The sequence below is a fragment of the Ctenocephalides felis genome, unplaced genomic scaffold (genome assembly GCF_003426905.1).
Source record: "Ctenocephalides felis isolate EL2017-DRISC unplaced genomic scaffold, ASM342690v1 CF-g0.4_SCAFFOLD_00845, whole genome shotgun sequence".
Taxonomy (NCBI): domain Eukaryota; kingdom Metazoa; phylum Arthropoda; class Insecta; order Siphonaptera; family Pulicidae; genus Ctenocephalides; species Ctenocephalides felis.
The window spans coordinates 55,229,111-55,234,346 of NW_020536999.1; the positions used below are offsets into that span (position 1 = coordinate 55,229,111).

The 5,236-nt window shown below is 28.1% G+C and overlaps 1 non-coding gene across 1 annotated transcript; it reads right to left on the reverse strand.

The window, feature by feature from the left end:
* Positions 1-535: 535 nt before the first annotated feature.
* On the reverse strand, positions 536-656 carry LOC113364360. Its single transcript, XR_003366064.1, has one exon. It is a non-coding gene; the product is annotated as a U5 spliceosomal RNA (small nuclear RNA).
* Between the last annotated feature and the right edge of the window lie 4,580 nt (positions 657-5,236).

Genomic DNA, 5,236 nt, shown 5'->3' on the forward strand with positions numbered 1-5,236 from the left:
ATTGGATGCTAATTTGTTTTATTAAAACATGCTATTTAATTTAAATAAACAATTGTTTTATGGAAATGGTCTATTTATGGTTATATAGTAATTGATTTTTTTCACTTCTGATTATCAAGTGGAAAACTAAGTAAGTGCAAATTTTTGTTAGAAAATCGAAACCATTTTTTCTATAGTTCTAATTAATTTATCCTGTAATGCAGTGCTCGTTCGATCCAAGACTTTTTGTCATCTTTCTAGCAGTACCATTATCCCACTTTCATGAAACTTCTTGTTTGTATTAGCAAAAAACTGAATCAGGTAAGATTTGAACACTGAATTGTTCCTCGAATTTACCATTCACCACTCGAGGAGTTTTGTGAATATGAGGAGGATTACCAATTCACCATTCGAGGAGTTTTGTGAATATGGAAACAAGAAGTAATCAAAAGATGTAAGGTGGCAAAACATACCAGTCAACCCAACAAGTTTTATCTAGTAGCCAAATGTATGTGATGTCAGTAATAAAATAAATCACTATAAGTTAAATTATTGGCCCAGCAAATAAATGCCGGGCACACAAAAAATTGAGTTTAAACTCATTTGAGTGCTCCCCTCCACGGAAATATTTAGTAAAAGGCGAAAGATTTATTCGCTCTGAAGGGAAACCAGAGTGGCGAACAGGTAGACCAGGTGTTGCCTAACAATTTAGGGTCTGTATTTCACAGGCAGTGTGCAAAAGCTGCTGCAGAAGTACTTTAGGGCCATCTACTGCTGAATGTGTTAATTTCATACTTCAATTAAAAAATTTTAATATTATCGGACCAGCAAATAAATGCCGAGTTCAAGAAATATTGTATTTCATTACCAGTATGAATAGTGATAAACTGAATAATCACACCTCTACTAATGATTAAGAAATAATTTTACCATGCTATTTAAAAGCAAAAACGGGCCAAGACCAATAGAATATAATCACATATTTTATTGTATAAAATATAATAAAAATGCACTTACGCCGGCTATCACACTGGTTTTAGATATAATAAAAATACAATACTTAGGATCGAGTAATAAACTCGACTAACTATAAAAACGCTTCGATAACAAGTGCATATTATATTTTCAACAAGAATAGAAAGACGTATAGCTCGATATAAAAGCAAAAATGGTTATAAATTATTAATGGTTCATAAGTTTGTTATTGTAGAAGAATACAATGATGTGAATCATAAAAAATTGTAGTATAAAATTATAATCACATACGGGTAATTCAATATTTGGTTTAGGAATTTCTGTAAAGTATCAACTTCCCGTAGGATAAGTTATAGTAATCGCAAAAAAATCGAAAATTTTTTTTCATATCTTTACGTTTCAAAAGTTTCTGAATATCTTGGCATATCTTAGAAAAAATAGATGTATGTATGTGTGTATGTGTGTGCGGATACAATTTTTCGTCGACGATTTCGGGAACACCGATCAACCGATTTGAATAATTCAAAAAACATTCGAATCATATTGATAAAGACACGTGCTTTTATGCATAGGCAGGTCTAGCCATTTCGAAGATACGAAGCAAAAAGTGCCAAAAATGGTAACTCAGTTTTTAAGAGAACGGAGCCTCCGATTTTAATAATCCAAAAAACATTTTACTTGTATTGACAAGATGAAGAACTAATTAAATTTTTGGGAAGGCAGGTCCAGCGGTTATGAACTATCAATAAAAAAGTTAAAAAAAAGTCATTTGGCCGTCAAAAATGTTTATTGGACATATGTACATTAAATTATCAGATATTTTATAGAGAATTTAATAATGGGTACACATTGTGTGTAAATTTTTTTGGGTTCCGTACCAAGATTTTTAATTACGGTACGGGAAGTTCCAGCAATTTGCCTTAAGGCACGATGCCATGCGCCCCTTTAGTTATTTATAGAGTTCAAAAAATTATTAAGATTGAATGCAATTGTTTTGTTGATATTTGCTTACAGAGATATCAATAAATGATTACAGGTTAATGACATCAACTTTTGAGTTTTTAAATTATCAACCATTCTAAATATAATTAATTAAGTAAATATATTTGTGACAATCCATAAACACTTACTGATTAAAATTGATTATGGCTATTATCGTGGTTTCCAAACTGTGGAGCGCGCTTTCTCAGGGGGACATAAAATTGCCATTTCGAAAATAAACAAAAAAAGTTAACGTGATATAAAAAATGAACAAGAAAATAATTATTTGTGATGCCTATTTTACATTCTAATTATATTACATTTAATTTTTATATTTTGCATATTGATTGAAATAATGATTATATCAGTTGAGTATGTATTTATAAAATGAAATTGTTGAAAAAATTGACACTTTTTTGTGTTAGAACGGGGAACTCACTCCACAATATATATTTTTTCCAACACCTCAAACACTCCATAATACATATTTTTCAAATGTATTTATTACGATGTTGGGTTTAAAGATCATTTTCTTCAAGCCTTTGATGCAAATAAAAATAAAGTAAAGGGTAAGTTTGGTAAAGTACATCTCCTATCAATTTTGTGTGTAATTATTCGCCAGGTAATTAATTTAGAGGTGTTATAGTCTTGATGGCAGTATGTTTTTAATAGCTCTTTTCATACCTATATAAGTTAATTGAAACAAATATATATGCAAACAATATTATATTATGATAGTATAATGATATTCCCAGAATAGGTGTATACAATTTGTATCTTAAAGTAAAAATCAATGTATGTATTTAAGTCAAATAAAGCAAATTTCAAATTAAAAAAAAATTAAAGGTGTTATAGAAATGTTATTCATTGAGTCTAAATAAGACTTAGGCTTAAGTCTGCAAAGTTCTCTTGATGTTTGGCACTACAATTTGTATAAGAGTTTGCTCCCAATCCTTTCAAATTTTTGTTTCGAATGTGGAAAATTTATAAATATTATTATGCTATATTTCAATGTATCTAAATTAAGAACTATTTGAATATGTTGATAATTTGCCAAAGCGTTTATAGATTTCTGACATATATTTATACATGATCACGTGTAGCGAAACGAACGCAACACGATACATCAGACAGACACTTGCTCGTGATATGGATTTCATTATTCAATTAGGTAATTGTAAAATAATTATCTTTGTTGAATATACAAAATAATAATTGAAATTATACGTTATACAAAATAAAAATGAAACTAGTGGTGTATGTAATCGTGCCTTAAAGCAAGTTGCTAGGACTTTCCGTACCAAAAATATTTTTTTTAAAAAAATATTAATTTTTTTTTAAACTTTGAATAAATTTGATTTTTTAATATGGTTCTCCCCATCATTCTTACAGATTGACGTTTCTCTTTTTGTTCAATTTATATATTATTTTGTTATTGTAAATAAAATATTTGCATATTTGTATATAATTTATTTAGGTATACGTCTAGAAAAGTTAGCCCTTGAATTTATTTTTATAATATCAGATACCTGCGTTGTTTCCAACCTGCGGGGCGCGACCCTTCAAGTTTGCGCGTGGCTGGTGGAGTAGAGCACAACTGTTTCCAAAATTTTGAAATGAATGAATAATATTTTTATGTATATTTCCACATTATACTGATAAAAATTATAATATTAGTTAACTCATTAGTTTCCTCATCTATATAAGTATTTATAAAATTAGGATTTTAGAAAAACTAGAGGGAACGCAACAATTAAATGGGGGTGGGGCGTGGTAAGAAAAGATTAGAAACTACTAAATACTTTAATTTAGGAAAGACAATACTGAATGCCTTTATTGTAACTTGAAGCTATTAAATACTACTAGTTTTTATAAATATCCCAATATTTAAAAATTTACTAGAACTACCACTTTCTTATAAGTTGTCTTTATCTACAGCAAACGTGTTTTGCTAATATTCAAACATTAAATGCCAAATAATTCTGTACGTAAATGCACATATAAGACGTGTTTGGATTGCTGGTAATGACTAAATAATCAATAGTTTCTTAGCAACATATTGCCAATATTTATAATCTTATCTTATAAGAAAAAACACAAACTCAGGGTTTTTATAGAATAAGGATAAGTAAAAAATTACTGCTTAATGAATTTTGAAAATATAACTTATAAAAAAAAATTTAAATAAAACAATAAAAAACATAAGTTAGTGAAGACTAATGATACTGAATAATTGGAATGAAAGCACAAATTAAATTGTTCAGAAATTTTGCGAATAATTTGGGTGAATAGAAAATGAAAAGGTCATAATTAATTAAATGTATACTGTGCTTTAGTGGAAAAACTAAAACATATAGTTAAAATGATTACACTTTCTTGTGACATTCGTGATAGAGTCATATAAGCAACTACTTACTGCATAACTAGTACTAAACTATTGAACCATGGTTAAATCCAAGCAAACAATAATTAAATTGGAATATAGGAGCATGACTTTAACTACATATATGTAATAGCGTGGTCACGAGCACCCAATTTTTGATAAAAATGTTATTTTGATAAGGAAAGTAAGTAAAATGCCTGTTTAAACTTATATAAAATTAAAACAAAGCAGTAATGCTCTCATGCCACGAAAGGTGATTGTCAAAGGACTTTTCATTTTTTGTTCAATTTATATATTGAAGAATTTTTTTTATAATCATTTACAATAGGAATCAGAACTAGTCAGAACTGCTGTTTATTGAAGACTTAACTTAATATTTTCATGAAGGGCAACCCATCGGTCAATCATTCTCGTATGTGATTATATTCAATACAATCAATTATAAAACCATATAAATCAATAGTAAACAATTTATAGAGAATTCAGAAATTTTCTAATTTATTTTAAGTATGTAAGGACGTGTTGTATGAGTAGCAATATGGTAATATAAAAACAATAAAACCCCAAACCCTTTCTTCTAAATATAATATAGTTTACATTAACAATATTCGTTTGACCATATTTTTCTAATACAATCAAACTGGAAGTCAATCTGTTATAACTCTAAATATGTTATTCTACAAAATATCTCATTCTATCGGTTCCAAATTCAGAATCTTAATGTAAAGAACCCAAATAAAATAATAATATAATCTAGAAAATGTTCTGTAATAATACTGAGAATAAAATTATACAAATGAGTTATTTAAAATTACAGACTTTGAAAAAATATGATTTGCACAAAAGAGTGCTATAAAGCCAAAGAGTGTATTTTTTTTTTTCAAATTAACGTTTCAAAAAAGTTGATATTTGAGTTTT